This window comes from Bos taurus, chromosome X, assembly GCF_002263795.3.
Source record: "Bos taurus isolate L1 Dominette 01449 registration number 42190680 breed Hereford chromosome X, ARS-UCD2.0, whole genome shotgun sequence".
NCBI classification, from domain to species: domain Eukaryota; kingdom Metazoa; phylum Chordata; class Mammalia; order Artiodactyla; family Bovidae; genus Bos; species Bos taurus.
The window spans coordinates 41,084,853-41,105,362 of NC_037357.1; the positions used below are offsets into that span (position 1 = coordinate 41,084,853).

Genomic DNA, 20,510 nt, shown 5'->3' on the forward strand with positions numbered 1-20,510 from the left:
ACACCAGTCAAAACGGTCATCATTAAAAAGTCTTCAAACAGTATAAATGCTGGAGAGGATGTGGAAAAAAGGGAACTGTTCTGCACTGCTTGTGGGAATGTAAATTGATACAGCCATTAGGGAAAACAATATGGAGAGTCCTTAAAGAAAATAAATAAATAAATACATCTACCTTGAATAAAAGTTAAAGTGTTAGTTGTTTAGTTGTGTCCAACTCTTTGCATCCCCATGAACTGTATCCAATCAGGCTCCTTTGTCCACAGATTTCTCCATGCAAGAATACTGGATTGAGTAGCCATTCTCTTCTCTAGAGGATCTTTCTGACCCAGGGATGGAACCCAAGTCTCCTGTATTGCAGGCACATTCTTCACATTTGAGCCACCAGGAAAGCTCCTTAAATCTACCATATGGCCCAGGAATCCCACTACTGGATATATACTCTGAGAAAATCACAATTCTAAAAGTCACATATACTGCAATTTTCATTACAGCAATATTTACAATAGCCAGGGCCTGGAAGCAACCTAGATATCCACCGTCAGATAAATAGATAAAGAAGATGTGGTACATACATACAATGGAATATTACTCACCCATAAAAAGACACAAATTGGAGTCAGTTGTAGTGAATTGGATGAATCTAGAGCCTCTTATATAGAATGAAACAAGCCATAAAGAACAAAACCAAGTATCATATATTAAAACATACATATGAGAATCCATGGACAGAGGAGCCTGGCTACAGTCCATGGGATTGCAAAGAGGTGGACATGACTGACTGATTAACATACATGTACATATGGAATCTAGAAAAACTGTACTGATGAATACAGTAAAGGATGGATCTGTGGACTCAGCAAGGGAAGGTGAGGGTGGGACAGATTGAGAAAAAGTAGCATTGACATATATGCAGTATCATGTAAAATAGATTGTCAGTGGGAAGTTGCTATATAATAAAGGGAGCCTATGACCTAGAGGAGTGGGATAGGGGGAGGGGAGAATGCCTAAAGAGGGTGGAGATATATATATATATATATATATATATATATATATATATATATATATATATATAAAATTATCACTGACTCATGTTGTAGTACAGCAGAAACCAATGCAATATAAAACAAATTTCCACTGATTAAAAAATAAGAATTAAACTTAAAAACTATATTACACAATTATGTTAACCAAAAAGGTATATTGGCATTAAAAATAGATATATAGAAATACGGTACAGAATATAGAAGCCATAGGTAAACCAATACAAATACATCAATTAATTTATGACAAGGAAGCAAGAAACTACAATGTAGAATGGATAGTCTCTTTGACACATGGTGTTGGGAAAACCAGACAGTCACATGCAAAAGAATATAACTGAACCATTGTCAACAGTATACACAAAAATTAACTGAAATGAATTTAATACTTGAATGATACCCCTTAAGCCTTAAAATTCTTAGAAAATAGCTTAGGCAGTAGGTTTCTTGGCATTGATATTGACAATTTTTTTTTATCTGAAACCAAGAGAAAAAGCAACAAAAGCCAAGATATACAAAGAGAACTACATCAAATTATAAGCTTCTGTAGAGCAAAATAAATCATCAGCAGAATTAAAAGCCAGTCACCTGAATGGGAGAAAGTATTTTCAAATTCTATGTCTATAAGAAATTAGTATATAAGATAAATGAGTAATACATACAGTTCAGTTCAGTCGCTCAGTCGTGTCCAACAATTTGTGACCCCAAGAACCACAGCACGCCAGGCCTCCTTGTCCATCACCAACTCCTGGAGTCCACACAAACCCATGTCCATTGTGTTGGTAATGTCATCCAACCATCTCATCCTCTATCATCCCCCTCTCCTCCTGCCCTCAATCTTTTCCATCATCAGGATCTTTTCAAATGAGTCAGCTCTCCGCACCAGATGGCCAAAGTACTGGAGTTTCAGCTTCAACATCAGTCCCTCCGATGAACACCCAGGACTGATCTCCTTTAGGATGTACTGGTTGGATCTTATTGCAGTCCAAGGGACTCTCAAGAGTCTTCTCCAACACCACAGTTCAACAATACATATAACTTAATAACAATAAAGCAAAAAGTCAAATTTAAACAAATGAAGAAAGGATCTGAATAGACACTTTTCCAAAGAAGACATGCACATTGCTAACAGGTACATGAAAAGGAGTTCAACATCACTAATTATCAGGAAAATACAAGTCAAAAGAACAATGAGGTATCCCTAAAGGAATTAGGAAAAGAAGAACAACAAAACCAAAGTTTAGTAGAAAGAACAAAATTATAAATATTAAATCAGAAACAAAATAGAAGCTAAAAACAATGGAAAAGACAAATAAAACTAAAAGCTGTTTGTTTTTTTTAAAGATCAACAAAATTGGTCAACCTTTAGTCAGACTAATCATTGAAAAAAAGAGATGGCCCATGTCAAAAGAATCAGAAATAAAAATTGGAAAAGTTACAACTGACACCATGGAAATACAGAGGGTCAAAAAAGATTACTATGAATAGTTATAGGCTCATAAAATGAACAATATAGAGGAAATGAACAAATTCCTAGAAGTATATAGTCTTCTAGTACTGAACCAGGGAAAAAGTAAAAAATATGAATAAATCAATTACCAGTAATGAATTACATCAGTGATTTTAAAACTCCCAACAAGCAAAAGTCAAGGACCAGATGGCTTCATATGTGAATTCTACCAAACATTTAGAGAAGAGTTAACATGCATTCTTTACAAACTGTTCCAAAAAAACTGCAAAGGATGGAGTGCTTACAAAATCATTGAGGCCACCATCACCCTGATACCAAAGCCAAAGATCCCATTAAAAGAAAGAAAGAAAGAAAGAAAGAAAATCACAATTCACTTTCACTGATGAACATATATGCAAAAATCCTCAAAAAATATTAGGAAAGTAAACTCAACAATACATTCAAAGGGTCATGTTCCATGATTTCAGAGATCTTAAATCAACCAATGTGATAATATCACATTAAAAATTGAAACATAAAAATCTTATCATTGGGCTTCCCTGGTGGCTCAGTAGTATAGAATCTTCCTGCCAATACAGAAAACACAGGTTTAACCCTTGATCCAGGAAGATCCCACATGCCACAAAGAATCTAAGCTTGTGTGCCACAACTACTGAAGCCCATGAGCTCTAGAGCCCATGCTCCACAACAGGATAAGCCACCTCAATAAGCAACCCTCTCATAGGAACTAGAGAGTAGCCACCACTCATTGCAACTAGAGAAAAGCCCATGCAGCAATGAAGCCATATATTATTTAATTAATTAGTTGGTATAATAAAATTAATTAATTAAAAAATCTTATGATTACCTCAATAAATTCAGAAAGTTTTGAAAAATTCAACACCATTTCTGATAAATAGTCTCAACAAAAAGGGTATAGACAAATAATACCTCAATATAATCATAAGGGATTTTATTTAGGTCATACCTAAATGGCCTACTGCTTTTCCCTAGTTTCTTCAGTTTAAGCTTGATTTTTGCAATACGGAGCTCATAAGAAGGCAAAGTGGTTGTCTGAGGAGGCTTTACAAATAACCGAGAAAAGAAGAGAAGTAAAAGACAAGGGAGAAAGGAAAAGATATACCCAACTGACTGCAGAGTTCCAGAGAATAGCAAGAAGAGATAAGAAGGCCTTCTTAAATGAACAATGAAAATAAATACAGGAAAGCAATAGAGTGGGAAAGACTAGAGATCTCTTCAAGAAAACTGGATATACCAAGGGAATATTTTATGCAAGGTTGGCCATCATAAAGGACAGAAATGGTATAGAATGAATACAAATAGAAGAAATTAAGAAGTGGTGGCATGAATACACAGAAGAACTACACAAAAAAGGTCTTGGTTACCCAGATACCCATGATATTGGGTCACTCTAGATCCACTATCTATGTGTGGGTCACTCACCTAGAGCCAGGTATCCTGGAATGTGAAGTAAAGTGGATCTAAGGAAGCATTTCTATGAACAAAGCTAGTAGAGGTGATGGAATTCCAGCTGAGCTAGTTAAAAATCCTAAAATATGATGCTGTTAAATGCAGCACTCTATATGTCAGAAAATTTAGAAAACTCAGGAGTGGCCACAGGATTAGAAAATGTCAATTTTCATTCTAATCCCAATGAAGGGTAATGACAAATAACATTCTAGCTACTGTATAATTGCACACACTCCTCATGTTAAGATATGCACAAGATTCTTCAAGCTAGGCTTCAGCATTGTATGGACTGAGAACCAGCAGATGTACACGATGGATTTTAAAAATGCAGAGGAACCTGAGATCAAATTGCCAACACTCGTTGGATCATAGAGAAAGCAAGGGAGTTCCAGAGAAACAACATCTACTTTGGCTTCATTATCTAAGCTAAAGTCTTTGACTGTGTGGATGACAATAAACTGTGGAAAATTCGTCAAGAGATGGGAGTACCAGGCCACCTTACCTGTCTCCAGAGAAACGTTTATGCAAATCAAGAAGCAACTGTTAGAACCTGTCATGGAACAACTGACTGGTTCAAAATTAGAAAATGAGTATGACAAGGCTGTATATTATCACTTTGCTTATTTAACCTCTATGCAGAGTATATTATGTGAGATGCCAGGCTGGAGGAACCACAAGTTGGAATCAAGATTGCTGGAAGAAATATCAACAACCTCAGATACGCAGATGATATCAGTCTAATGGCAGCAAGTGAAGAGGAACTAAAAAGCCTCTTGATGAGGGTGAAGGAGAGTGAAAAATCTTGCTTGAAACTTAACATTGAAAAAACCGAGATCATAGCATTTGACACCATTATTTCATTGTAAAGAGAATGGGGGATAAAGGAAGCAGTAACACTTGATTTTCTTAGGCTCCAAAATCACTGCAGATAGCAACTGCAGCCATGAAATTAAAAAAAAAAAAATTTGTTCCTTGGAATGAAAGCTGTAGCAAACCTAGAGAGCCTATTAAAAAGCAGAGACATCATTTTGCTGACAAAGGTCCATATAGTGAAAGCTATAGTTTTTCCAGTAGTCATAGATGGATGTGAAAGTTGGACAACAAAAAACACCAAGCACCAAAGAATTGATGCTTTTGAATTTTGGTGCTGGAGAAGACTCTTGAGAGTCCCTTGATAGCAAGGAGATAAAACTAGTCAATCCTAATGGCTATTAGCCCTGAATATTCATTGTAAGGATGGATGCTGAAGCTGAGGCTCTAATACTTTGGCCACCTCTTACAAGGAGTCAACTCATTGGAAAAAATCTCGATACTGGGAAAGATTGAAGGCAAAAAGAGAAGGGGGCAAGAGAGGATGAAATGGTTAGACAGCATCACTGACTCAATAGATGTGAATCTGAGCAAACTCCAGGACATAGTGAAGGACAGGGGAGCCTGGAATGCTGCATCCCATGGGGTCACAAGAATTGAACATGACTTAGCAAATGAACAGCAACAACAACATAAATATTAAAAAGGCCATGTAAGAAAAGCTCATTTGACTCATTTGAAAAGACCCTGATGTTGGGAAAGATTGAAGGTGGGAGGAGAAGGGGACAACAGAGAATGAGATGGTTGGATGGCATCACTGACTCAATGGACATGAGTTTGAGTAAACTGTGGGAGTTGGTGATGAATAGGGAGGCCTGGCATGCTGCAGTCCATGGGGTCACAAAGAGTTGAATATGACTGAGCAACTGAATTGAACTGCACTGAACTGAAGACAAGCTTACCATTAACAACATATTTAATGGTGAAAAGTTGAAACCATTTCCTTTAAGAACAGGACTAAAATAAAGATGCCTATATTTGCCATTTTTATTCAACATAGTATTTGATATCCTGACTACAGCAATCAGACAAGAAAAAGAAATAAAACTAATCCAAATTAGAAAGAAAGAAAACTCTCACTTTTGCAGATAACATAACATTATCTATACTATTAGGCCTTCCCTGGTGGCTCAGAGGTTAAGCGTCTGCCTGCAATGCAGGAGACCCAGGTTTGATCCCTGGGTTGGGAAGCTCCCCTGGAGAAGGAAATGGCAACCCACTCCAGTATTCTTGCCTGGAGAATCCCATGGAGAGAGAAACCTAGTAGGCTGCAGTCCATGGGGTCACTAAGAGTCGGACATGACTGAGTGACTTCACTTTCACTTTTCACTTTCATGCATTGGAGAAGGAAATGGCAACCCACTCCAGTGTTCTTGCCTGGAGAATCCCAGTGACGGGGGAGCCTGGTGGGCTGCCATCTATTGGGTCGCACAGAGTCGAACATGATTGAAGTGACACAGCAGCAGCAGCAGCATACAATACTATAATATAAATGACTCATAGTATACTGTAGTATAACTGATACTATAAAGATGTTATACTACACTAAAGATGTCACCAAAAACTCTAAACTCATAATAAATTCAGTAAAGTTATAGCATACAAAATTAATATCCAGAAACTTTGCATTTCTATATGCTAACAACAAACTACCGGAAAGCAAGATTATGAAAACAATCTCATTTACAATAGCATCAGAAGTATAAAATGTGTGTGTGCTAAGTCACTTCAGTCGTGTCCCACTCTTTGTGACCCCATGGACTGTAGCACACCAGACTCCTCTGTCCATGTTTTTTTCAAGGCAATAATAATTGAGTGGGTTGCCATTTTCCTTCTCCAGGATATCTTCCCGACCCAGGGATTAAACCCATGTCTCTTATGTCTCAAAAAGTATAAAATAGCTAATTATATGTCTAAGGAATTAAAACCTGTACTCAGAAAACTATGACATTGATGAAGGAAATTGAAGAGGATACAAAGAGATGGAAATATATACTGTGTTGATAGATTGGAAGAAATAATATGACCATATGATTCAAGGCAATATTCAGATTCAATGCAATTCATATCAGAATACCAATGGCATTTTTCACTGAACTAGAGCAATTCTGAAATTTGTATGGAAACACAAAATATTTACACCTGTAAGAATGGCTGTTATTAACAAGACAAATGATGAGTGTTGGCAAAGATGAGAAGAAAAGAGTACACTAGTGCACTATTGGTAGAAATGTAAATTGCTGTCACCATGAAGGAAAACAATATGGAGTTTCCTCAAAAAACTAAAACCAACATATGATCCTGAAACTCTACTCATGGTTATTTATGCAAAGAAAATGAAAACATTTATTTGAAAATATATATGCACCCCTATGTTCATCACAACAATATTAAAAATAGCCAAGATGTGAAAACAACCCAAGTATCAATCAGCAGATAAATGAATAAAGATGTGATACGCACGTGCGCGCACACACACACACACACACACATTACTCAGCCATTAAGAATGAAATTTTGCATTTGCAACCACATAGATGGACCCAGAGGATATTTTGATAATTGAAATAAGTTAGACAGAAAGAAAAATACTATATGATTTCACTTATATGTGGAATCTAAGAACAAAGAAACAAACAAAACAGAAACAGAATTATTGATAGAGAGCATATATGTAGTTGAAAGAAAGAAAAGTACGAACAAGAAATAAATAGGTGAGAAACATTCAGAGAGACAAACTTCCTGTTGCAAAATAAATGTCACAGTTATGAAATGTACAGTGTGGGAGAATATAGTCAAAAAGTATATGATAACTTTATACGGTGACAGATCATAACTAGACTTACTAAGGTGATCATTTAGAAAGGTATGGAAGGGACTTCTCTAGTTGTCAAGTGGTTAGGACTACATGTTTTCATTCCTGAGGGCCCAGATTCAATCCCTGACCAGGGGACTAAGATCCTGAAAGAAGTACAACACAACTGAAAGAACAAAATGTATAGAAATATCAAATCACTATGTTGTGTAGCACAAAGTAACAAAGTGTTTTGGTTAGTTATAATTCAAAAATAAACAACCAATCAAACAAACTCATAGAAAAAGAGTTCAGATTTGTGATTACCAGAGGCAGGATCTGGGAAGAATGGGGACTGCATGAAGGCAGTAAAAAGGAACAAACTTCCTCTTATAAGACAAATAAGTACTGAGGATATAATGTGCAACATGATAAATATAATTAACACTGCTGTGTATTTTATATGAAAGTTGTTATGCCTGTAAATCCTAAGAATACTCATCACAAGGAAATGTTTTTTTCTATTTCTTTAATTTTGTATCTATATAAGATGATGGATATTCATTAAACTTATTGTTGTGATCATTCCATGATATATATATATCAAATCATTATGCCATGCACCTTAAACTTATACAGTGCTGTATGTCAATTATATTTCAGTAAAACTGGAATAATAATAAAAAAAAAACCACAGCGAGATACTTCCTCACACATGTTAGAATGGGTATTATCAAAAAGATAACAGAGATTTCAAAGTAAGGAGAGTCTTCATTTTATCAGCCTTGACTTTTCTGAGCATGGAGAGCACAAACAAGGAGGACAGCACCACAGAGAAGTCTGGAGAATATAGGAGTAGAAGTAGAAGCTGAAGAGGGAGAGGGAACTTCTGGTGAAGCAGAGATAGCAAAAAATTCTGCACAGGGGACCAAAAGAAAAAGAGATAAAAAATAGCACAGCTTTAAATCCAGGGATACATCACAATTTCCAAAGACACCAACTCCGATCCCCATCTCCCCTCTACCTTCTGTCCTGCAGCCTGTCAACCTGGTCTATAGGGATGTCAATTGTGCTTGGTGCCAGCAGTTAAAACTGAGCATCAAAGGCTGGAAACTAGATGGATATAAACGACCCTGTGAATAAGCCTATCCTCATCAAAAAATATTCCTGCCAGAGCTCAGGAGGCCAGGATCCTGTTCCTATCGAAAAGAATAAAGATAGAAAAGGGGGAAATACCACTGGAATGCTCTGTTGAGAAAATGATGTCTTCTGAAGGGGCTGCTCTTCCTGCAGAGGGGCCACCTGCCCTTGAGGGAGCTCCTCGGCCTCTTGAGGGAGTTGTGTCAACTTCTGCCCCTGACCCAGAGGCTGTGTTTGCTGCCTAGAGCAGAATGACAGCCAGGGCCCTGAAGATGTAGTCAGTACAATCACAAGAGACTTGTGAGGTCTGGTGGTATGTGGTCCATGGGGAAAGTCTCCCTGCTAACACAGAAGGCTGAGTTCGTTTACAGTTTCACACTGGGCAGGCCTGGGTGCCTGGAAAATGGAGGGCACTTTTCCTAATACTGGCTGGTGATTTTCAACTCCCATATCTGGAGGACAATATGCTCTGCACTGAGTGTGTACACAGAAAAACAGTATTACCAAAAAAAAAAACTGCAGTGAAATCATAATACCTGTAAAAGAGTACAGCTATGTTTATAATTAATGATAGAGAAGTGACTATAATAAACTCCATGGTGACTTTAGACAGCAGAACTCTGGGCCACTCCACTCTCTTCCTGCTTCCTGCTTCCAGGATGCACAGCCTACTTACAAGACTACATGAAAAAAGAAAGCCTGTGAACTGAGAGAAAACAGAAGCAGAAGTGACTGTCTCTCCAAAGATGCCCAGCTCTAAAGGAGCAGAGGAGAAAGGAAATGGGGACATTTTGAAAATACTAATTCGTTGAATGGAATTAATTTGCTTGAAAGTGCCTCAAGTAAATTGATACATTGGACAAGAAGGCATTTATAGACAAAAATTGAAATTTGGTCATGTACACCTTAACCAGGAATTCAATTTTTTTTTATTTTTTATTTTAATTGGAGGCTAATTACTTTGTAATATTGTGGTGGTTTTTCCATACATTCACATGAATCAGCCATGGGTGTACATGTGTTTCCCATCCTGACCCTCCCTCCCACCTCCCTCCCCATCCCATCCATAAGGGTCATCCCAGTGCACCAGCCCTGAGCACCTTGCCTCATGCATAAAACCTGGACTGGTGATCTGTTTCACATATGATAATATACATGTTTCAATGCTATTTTCTCAAATCATCCCACCCTTGCCTACTCCCACAGAGTCCAACAGTCTGTTCTTTACATATGTGTCTCTTTTGTTGTCTTGCATATAGGGTCATCATTACCATCTTTCTAAATTCCATATATATGTGTTAATATACTGTATTGGTGTTTTTCTTTCCAAAGTACTTCACTCTGTATAATAGGCTCAAGTTTCATCCACCTCATTAGAACTGATTCAAATGCACTATTTTTAATAGCTGAGTAATATTCCATTGTGTATATGTACCACAGATTTCTGATCCATTTGTCTGCTGATGAACATCTAAGTTGCTTCCATGTCCTGACTATTGGAAACAGTGCTCCTATGAACATTGGAGTACATGTGTCTCTTTCAATTCTGGTTTCCTCAGTGTGTATGCCCAGCAGTGGGATTGCTGGGTCGTATGGCAGTTCTATTTCCAGTTTTTTAAGGAATCTCCACACTGTTCTCCATAGTGGCTGTACTAATTTGCATTCCCACCAACAGTGTAAGAGGGTTTCTTTTTCTCCACACCCTCTCCAGCATTTATCATTTGTAGACTTTTTGATAGCAGCCATTCTGACTGGCGTGAAATGGTACCTCATTGTGGTTTTGATTTGCATTTCTCTGATAATGAGTGATGTTGAGCATCTTTTCGTGTGTTTGTGAGCCATTTGTATGTCTTCTTTGGAGAAATGTCTGTTTAGTTCTTTGGGCTATTTTTTGATTGGGTGGTTTATTTTTCTGGAATTGAGCTGCAGGAGTTGCTTGTATATTTTTGAGATTAATTCTTTGTCAGTTGCTTTGTTTGATATTATTTTCTTCCATTCTGAAGGCTGTATTTTCACCTTGCTTATAGTTTCCTTTGTTGTGCAAAAGCTTTTAAGTTTAATTAGGTCCCATTTGTTTATTGCTTTTATTGCCATTACTCTAGGAGGTGGCTCATAGAGGATCCTGCTGTGGTTTATGTCAGAGAGTGTTTTGCTTATGTTTTCCTCTAGGAGTTTTATAGTTTCTGGTCTTACATGTAGGTCTTTAATCCATTTTGAGTTTATTTTTGTGTATGGTGTTAGAAAGTGTTCTAGTTTAATTCTTTTACAAGTGGTTAACCAGTTTTCCCAGCACTATTTGTTAAAGAGATTGTCTTTTTTCCATTATATATTCTTGACTCCTTTGTCAAAGATAAGGTGTCCATAGGTGCGTGGATTTATCTCTGGGCTTTCTATTTTGTTTCATTGATCTATGTTTCTCTTCGTGCCAGTACTATACTGGCTTGATTACAGTTGCTATGTAGTATAGCCTGAAGTCAGGCAGGTTAATTCCTCCAGTTCCATTCTTCTTTCTCAAGATTGCTTTGGCTATTCAAGGTTTTTTGTATTTCCATACAAATTGTGAAATTATTTGTTCTAATTTTCTGAAAAATACCATTGATAGCTTGATAGGGATTGCATTGAATCCATAGATTGCTTTGGGTAGTATACTCATTTTCACTATATTGATTCTTCCAATCCATGAACATCAGGTATTCAATCTTAACATCACCAGGCATGGTACAAGAAGAAATGTGTTTCCTGATGTGATACAATCTAGCACTAATAATTTACAGGGAAACAGTCAGTCCTGATTATGCCTTCTGTCTCAGCACAATTAGGTGAGCTTTGATGCTTTTGAACTGTGGTGCTGGAGAAGACTCTTGAGATTCCCTTGGACTTCAAGGAGATCCAACCAGTCCATCCTAAAGGAGATCAGTCCTGGGTGTTCATTGGAAGGATTGATGTTGAAGCTGAAACTCCAATACTTTGGCCACTTGACGCGAAGAGCTGCCTCTTTGAAAAGACCCCGATGCTGGGAACGATTGATGGAGGGAGGAAAAGGGGATGACAGAAGATGAGATGGTTGGATGGCATTACCGACTCAATGGACACGAGTTTGTGTAAACTCCGGGAGTTGGTGATGGACAGGGAGGCCTGGTGTGCTGCGGTTCATGGGGTCACAAAGAATCGGACACAACTGAGCAACTGAAGTGAACTGAACTGAACCTTCTTTTGTGTGTCAGTTACTTAGATGCACCCAGATATATGTAAATATTCACAACCTATGCACTTAAGATGCCTATATTAAATATGTGTGTGTGTTTGTTTGAGTTATATATAATTTTTAAGTGTTCTGGATTGAATGATACATTATAGTGCCTCTAGTAAAAAGGCAATTAGCAAATTTTGAAATCAACACTTTTATTTTAAAATAAAATACTTTAGTCCTAAATTAGAGTGAGGTTGGACACGGGGCTGACTCAGCCCACACCCTTCCTTCCCGCCTCAGTGGGTCATGCCCAGAGTATGGCTGCAGTAGCAGACTAGGGGGACAGGGTATGACTGGGTGCCAGTGCAGGAGTCAATGGCCTTCCCAGTTTCTAATCCCTTCAGATTAGCAGCCCCCAAGGAGACTGACTGCCTACTTACACAGAAACTAGTAGAGATTCTGAAGACTTTTCAGATTTTTGAAGAATAAGAGGAACTTCAGTGCAGGATTTTAATTTTGGGAAAGTTAACCTGGTAAGAGTGGATAAGAGAAATCAGTAAAAGCAAGAATCTTCCACAATCTGTAATTGAACATGTTGGTGGGAAAATGTTTATATCTGGATCTTATAGAACAGGAGTACATAGAAAAGACACCAATATTGATGCATTGTGTGTTACACCAACACATGTTGATCAAAGTGACTTTTTCTCCTCATTCTATGTTAAGTTGAAATTACAGGGAGAAATAAAAGATTTAAGAGCTGTTGAAGAGGCATTTGTACCAGTTATCAAACTGTTTGATGGGATAGAGACTGATATTTTGTTTGCAAGATTAGCACTTCAGACTATTCCAGAAGACTTGGACTTAAAATATGACAGTCTGCTTAAAAATTTAGATATGTATAAGAAGTCTTAACGATTGCAGAGTAACCAATGAAATTTTACATCTAGTGCCAAACGCTGACAACTTCAGGTTAACCCTGAGAGCTATCAAACTGTGGGCCAAAAGCCACAACATTTATTCCAATATATTAGGTCACCTTGGTGTTGCCTCCTGAGCTATGCTAGTAGCAGGAACTTGCCAGCTTTGTCCAAATGTAATGGCATCAACTCTAGTACATAAATTTTTCTTGTTATTTTCTAAATGATATGTGCTTAAATTATATTAAAATAAAATTAACTATAGACACTGAAAAAAACATAAGTGACAATAAGTATTGGCAAAGGTGTGGAGAAAAGGGAAAACTTGTGCACTGTGGGTAGGAATAAAACAGAGCAGTTATGGGAAACCAGTATAGAAGTTCCTCAAAAATTAAAAATATAGCTTCCATGTGATCCAGCAATTTTATTTCTCGGTATTAAAAAAAAATAAACACTATCAAAAAGTTATAATACCCCCATGTTTATTGCTACATTATTTCTAATAGCCAGGGTATGGAAAAATTTATATCAATTAAAGATGAATGAATATAAAAATATGGTGTACACACACACACACAGACAATGGAATATTATTTAGCCATTGAAAGAAGGACATCACAACAATGTAAATGGACTTTGAGGGCATTATGTTAAGTTAAATGTTAGGCTGATAAAGGCATACATCACGTCCTCAGTTGCATGTAAACTCTGATAATTTCTTTAAAAATGTTCTTATATACAGAGAATAGATTGTGTGGCAGCAGGGCTGAGGGCTGGGAGAATTGTGTGAATGGAGTCAAATGTTTTAAACTTTCAGTTATAAAATAAAGAAATCATAGAAATGCAATGTACATCATGGTGACTAAAGTTAATAGTGAAAGTTGCTCAGTCGTGTCTGACTCTTTATGACCCCATGAACTATACAGTACATGGAATTCTCTAGGCTAGAATATTGGCATGGTTAGCCTTTCCCTTCTCCAGGGAATATTCCCAACCCAGGGATCGAACCCAGGTCTCCCTCATCGCAGGTGGATTCTTTACAAGTTGAACCATGAAAGAGGAGAGTGAAAATGCTGGCTTAAAACTCAACAATCAAAAACTAAGATCATGGCATCCGGTCCCATCACTTTATGGCAAATAGTGCAAGGATGGAAATGGTGACAGACTTTATTTTCTTTGATTCTAAAATCACTGCAGATGGTCACTGCAGATGGTGACTGCAGCCATGAAATTAAAAGATGTTTGCTCCTTGGAAGAAGAGTTATGACCAACCTAGATAGCATATTAAAAAGCAGAGACATTACTTTGCTGACAAATGTCCATCTAGTCAAAGCTACGGTTTTTCCAGTAGTCAAGTATGGATGTGAGGGTTGAACTATAAAGAAAGCTGAGCACCGAAGGGTTGACGCTTTTGAACTGTGGTGTTGGAGAAGACTCTTGAGAGTTGGACTGCAAGGAGATCAAACCAATCCATCCTAAAGGAAATTAGTCCTAAATATTCATAAGAAGTACTGATGCTGAACTCCAATATGTTGGCCACCTGCTGCAAAGAACCGACTCATTGGAAAAGACCCTGATGTTAGGAAAGATTGAAGGTAGGAGAAGAAGGGGATGACAGAAGATGAGATGGTTGGATAGCATCACTGTTTCGATGGACATGAGTTTGAGCAAGCTCCAGGAGTTGGTGATGGACAGGAAAGCCTGGTGTGCTGAAGTTCATGGGATTGCAAAGAGTAGGGCACAACTGACTGACTGAACTGAACTGATTGTGATAGTCATTTAACAATATATACAAATATTGAGTCACATTTTATATTTTAAATTAATATAATATGTCAATTATACCTCAATAATGTTTTAAAAAGTCTACTCCTTGAATGACGGCATTTTAAAATGGAAAAAGAAATCATCGATTGAGAGGAAGTCTTTGCAATACATCCTTGTGATTGGCAACGTTCTGAAATGCTGCCCCTTTCATTCTCATCCCCTGCTGTACTCCCTTGTATAATCAACTTCCTTTATGTGTAGGATAAACAAATATATATCAGTGGGTATCATTTCCATAGGTAAGTTACTGATTAATTCATTCTGAGTTAAACCAAAGGAAGGCTATCCTGGGTTGGTCAGATATAATAAGTTGGTTAAATCTTTAAAAGAAACAAAAAGCAACAGTAGACCTGCTCTTACTTACCTGAAAGAAATGAAATGTATATGTTTTAAACTGCCTAATAGGGAAGCTACATGACAAAGAACAATGAATATTTTATAAGCACAGAAAGTGGTCCCTGGAAGATAGCTAGCAAGGAAATAGGAACCTCAGTCAGGAAATAAATTCTTCCAACAACCAACACTCTGATGGAAATCACAGTTCCATTCAGCACCTTAATTATAGCCTGAAAGAAGACCCAGTTAAACCATCCACAGACTCCTGTCCTGTGAACATTGTGAGGTAATAAATTTTTATAAATTTAAGTGTGTGATAACTTATTCACCAACAGGAAACAAATGCCATATGTTTGACAAATAACTTGTGTCCAGTAATTATACAATTCAATTATAAAAATTCAAACAATCTAGTATTTGAATAAAATATTTGAATAGACACCTAATCAAAGATCTATGGATAGCAAATAAGCACAGTAAAACATGTTTGCATTAGTTTTCTATTACTGCTATATGAAATGACCAGAAATTTAGTGGTTTAAAGCAACATATTTATTATCTTACAAATTTGTAGGTTTAGAAACTGACATGGGTCTCCTTGGGCTGAAATTAATATGTATACACAGGGCTGCACTCCTTTCTAGAGACTCTAGGAAAGACTCCCCCACCCATTTTTTCAGCATTTAAAGACTCCCACATTAATTGATGCATAGCCCACTTCTACATCTTCAAAGTCAACAGCCTTCATATCTCCCTCTAACCCTGACCTCAGCTGGGAAAGATTCTACAATTTTAAGGACTCAGCAATTAAATTGGACTCACCTAACTAATCCAAAATAATCTCATATCAAGGTCCTTAATCGATAATCACACCTGTTCCATCCCCTTTGCCATGTAAGGTAGCATAAATTCCAGGGATTAGGATGTGGATATTTTTGGGATATCATTATTCTGCCTTCCACAGTGGTTAGCATTATTAGTCATCAGGGAAACATAAAACTAAAATGACATGACCCTAGTACACACTAGAAAAGTTGAAATAAAAAATACTAGAAAAAACCATCTGATAACAAGTATATGGAGCAACTGAGTCTCTCATGATAATGTTTATGATAATAAAATATAGTGCAACTATTTTGGAAATTCATCCATTCATCTCTTAGTCTAAACATACATTTACCTATGACTTAGCAATTCAATTCTTAGGTACTTATCCAAGATGTATGAAACATAAATCCACAGTAAACTTGCTCATGACTGTTAATAGTAGTTTTAATCCTAATAGGGAAAAACAGAAAACTACCCAAATATCCATCAACAAGAGAGTAGATAAATTGTGGTATATCCACACAAAGGAACACTACTCAATAATACAAATTAACAGACTTCTGACATACACAATAACATGTATGACCTTTAGAATCACTATTTACCAAGCACAAAAGAGAATATGCTCTAAGATATCACTTATATAAAACTCTAGGAAAGATGATTGTAATCTATTCATAGAAAGTAAATTAGTGTTGCCTGCTTCCTGGGATGTGAAGCAGAGAGTTAATGGAAAGGGGTATGTGGAAAATTTTGGCATGATGAAAAAGTATTATACCTTGCTTAAGGCGTTATATGCATGGCTGTATACATATGTTAAAATAATTAAACTATAAAATTAAATAGATCCATTTTATTGTATAAAATTATAATTCAGTAGTTATTTTTTAATGAAAGAAGATAAAGACATTTTGAGACAGATGAAATATAAAACAATTTGTCTCCAGTAGATATAAGTAAGTAAATAAGTGTTAGTCGCTCAGTCGTGCCCGACTCTTTGTGACCCCATGGACTACAGCCCACCAGACTCCTCTGTCCATGAGATTTTCCAGGCAAGGATAATGGAGTGGGTTGCCATTTCCTTCTCCAGGAGATCTTCCCAACCCAGGGATCGAACCTGGGTCTCCTGCACCGCAGGCAGATTCTTTACCAACTGAGCTACATACCCTATAGTAAGTAAGTAAGAGTCCCTCAGTCGTGCTCGACTCTTTGCGACCCCATGGACTGCAGCTCACCAGGCTCCTGAGATTTTCCAGGCAAGGATACTGGAGTGGGTTGCCATTTCCTTCTCCAGGAGATCTTCATACCCTATAAGAAATGCTAAAAGAAGTTTTTCAAGCTGAAGACACCAGATGGAAACAGATGGAATTCCAGATGGGCATGAAGGAAAGAAAAAGAAGAGAAAGATTAAATAGCTGGATAAATGCAGAAAACTTAAAAAAAAAAAAAAAACTGAACTAAGTCTATGTTTATCTGAATATCAGTCCTATATTGCTATGGACCAAACTACTCCTCTACTTCAAAGCCAGGGAGTCTCTTTTTTCACTTAACTAAGACAGACTAATGTATAATAGTGTAACAGAAAGTGGGGTCCAACTGCTCACCACACAAAAAACAATAAAGAGGCCAGGTTGTTGGAAAGGAAACTTGCTTTATTTTGAATGCCAGCCACTATAGGTGGGAGGGACTCATTCAGAAGTTGGCTCTTCCCATTGACTATCAGTGGACAAGAGCTTTTATAGCCTGAGGGAGGGGGCTATATGTAGAAAGAGTATAGTCAGCTCTGACAATAATCTTGAAATTGATCATTGGCAATCTGACCAGCCTCATGTTAACTGCTTTAAGTACAATTAATCTTCAGTTCCATAGTTGTTTTATTCCCATTTTATTGAGGCCAGTTCTCAGAATTGTGGCCAGCTTATGTCATGGCTACAGTCTGGTCATCATGTAGTTAACTTCTTCCACCTAGAGGGGGGTTTCAATATCTAAAGGACAGATCCCAAGATATGGCTTACAATATTATCTATAGTTCTTGACAAGAACTAAATGTTCTTGACTATAAGTGACTACATTATTATTATTTGGTCATCTTTGATTGTTTTCCTTTGTTTATATATTTTTCTCAGTTCTCTGATTAAACTCATTCTTTGGCTAAAGCTTTTCCACAGACAAAAGGCAAGTGAAGGACATGAGAGGCAAGGACCATAGGATCCTGCTCTATTTCAGTGTGACCTTTTCCAGAATGACCAATGAGTGAAGCTATATGTTATGTAGTTATTTTTGTGTGGCTTCTTTCACTTTGCATAACACTTTTGACATTCAGTTCAGTTCAGTTTAGTCGCTCAGTCATGTCCAACTCTTTGTGACCCCATGAATTGCAGCACACAAGGCCTCCCTGTCCATCACCAACTCCCGGAGTTTACTCAAACTCATGTCCATCGAGTCGGTGATGCCATCCAACCATCTCATCCTCTGTCATGCCTTTCTCCGCCTGCCCCCAATCCCTCCCAGCATGAGGGTCTTTTCCAGTGAGTCAACTCTTCACATGAGGTGGCCAAAGTTTTGGAGTTTCAGCTTTAGCATCAGTGCTTCCAATGAACACCCAGGACTGATCTCCTTTAGAATGGACTGGTTGGATCTCCTTGCAGTCCAAGGGACTCTCAAGAGTCTTCTCCAACACCATAGTTCAAAAGCATCAATTCTTCAGTGCTTAGCTTTCTTCACAGTCCAACTCTCACATCCATACATGACCACTGGAAAAACCATAGCCTTGACTAGATGGACCTTTGTTGGCAAAGTACTTTTGACATTAATTCATGTTATTTTGCTTAACAATTGGTCATTTATTTTATTACTGAGTTTTTTTTTTCTATTTGTAGATATATCATACTTTGTTTCACTCTTAACCACATATATTAATCTGTTCAGGCTGCTATAACCAAATAACACAGGCTAGGTGTTTAGATATTTATTTTTCACTATTCTGGAGGCTGGAGATCTAATATTATGGTGATAGCATGGTCAAGTTCTGGTGAAGCTCCTCTTTCAGTTTGCAGACTGCCATATTATTAGTGTGATCTCATATAGTGGAAGCAGCTAGAGAGTTGTGTGGGATCTCTTGTGTGTGTGCATGCTAATTTGCTTCAGTTGTGTCTGACTCTTTGTGACCTCATGGACTGTAGCCCGCCAGGCTCCTCTGTCCATGGGATTCTCCAGGCAAGAATATGGGTGTGGATTGCCATGCCCTCCTCCAGGGAATCTTCCAGACCCAGGGATCAAACCCATGTCTCTTATGTCTCCTGCATTAGCAGATGAGTTCTTTACTGATAGCACCACATGTGCTAGTGGTAAAGCCCATAGGATCACTTATATGAGAATTAATCCCATTCAAAGGGCTCTATATTCCTGACCTGTGCACTTTCAAAGTGTCTCATGTCCTAATTTCATCATTTTCAGCACTAGGATTTCAATATATGAATTTGAGAATAGAGGTCACATATAGATCATAGCAGAACATATCAAAATTATTTCCTTTTGTTTTTCACTACAGTGAATAAAACTACTATAAACATTCATGTGCAGGCCATTGTGTAAATGTGTCTCTTTTTCTTTTACTTAAATGCCTGCTGCTGCTGCTGCTGCTGCTAAGTTGCTTCAGTCGTGTCTGACTCTGTGCGACCCCACAGACGGCAGCCCACCAGGCTCCACCATCCCTGGGATTCTCCAGTCAAGAACACTGGAGTGGGTTGCCATTTCCTTCTCCAATGCATAAAAGTGAAAAGTGAAAGTTAAGTCACTCAGTAAGTGTCTGACTCTTCATGACCCCATGGACTGCAGCCTACCAGGCTCCTCCATGCATGGGATTTTCCAGGCAAGATTACTGGAGTGAGTTGCCTAGGTACATGTGTAGCTTTAAAGAAATTACCACAGTCTTTCTCAAAATGACTGAATATTTTACATTCCCACCAAAGTCCATACGAAATTTTCAATGGTCCACATACACCTGTGATGGTTAATTGTGTGTGTGACCTTAACTGAACCAATATATATATATATATATATATATATATATATATATATATATATATATATTCATATAGATAGAGGCATTGATATGCCATATATATATATATATATATATATATATATATATATATATGCTGTGTGCTATTCTTAGCGGCTCAGTCGTGTCAGACTCTTTGTGACCCCATGGACTGTAGTCTGCCTCTGTTGATGGGATTCCCCAGGCAAGAATACTGGAGTGGGTAGCCATTTCCTTCTTCAGGGGATCTTACCAACCCAGGGATCAAACCTAGGTCTCCCACACTGTAGTCATATTCTTTACTATCTTAACCACCATGGATATATATATATATATATATATATATACACACACACATATAAAACAAATATATATCAACTAAAATATATATAAATACTAATATATATACTAAAATATATATGATATTAAAATATGTTTATATATAAAATACAAATATATATATATATATATATATAATCAGTCAGTTAGTCAGCCGTTCAGTCAGTCAGTTGTGGCAGACTCCTTGTGACTCCATTGACTGAAACACGCCAGGCCTCCCTGTCCATCACTAACACCCAGAGT

The 20,510-nt window shown here is 37.4% G+C and overlaps 2 pseudogenes; both read left to right on the forward strand.

Annotated features, from left to right (window-relative positions):
- The first annotated feature begins 8,445 nt into the window (after window positions 1-8,445).
- LOC788853 (developmental pluripotency-associated protein 4-like) lies at window positions 8,446-9,318 on the forward strand (annotated as a pseudogene).
- A 3,032-nt stretch (window positions 9,319-12,350) lies between these two features.
- Window positions 12,351-13,122, forward strand: LOC100139929 (poly(A) polymerase type 3-like; annotated as a pseudogene).
- The last annotated feature ends 7,388 nt before the right edge of the window (window positions 13,123-20,510 follow it).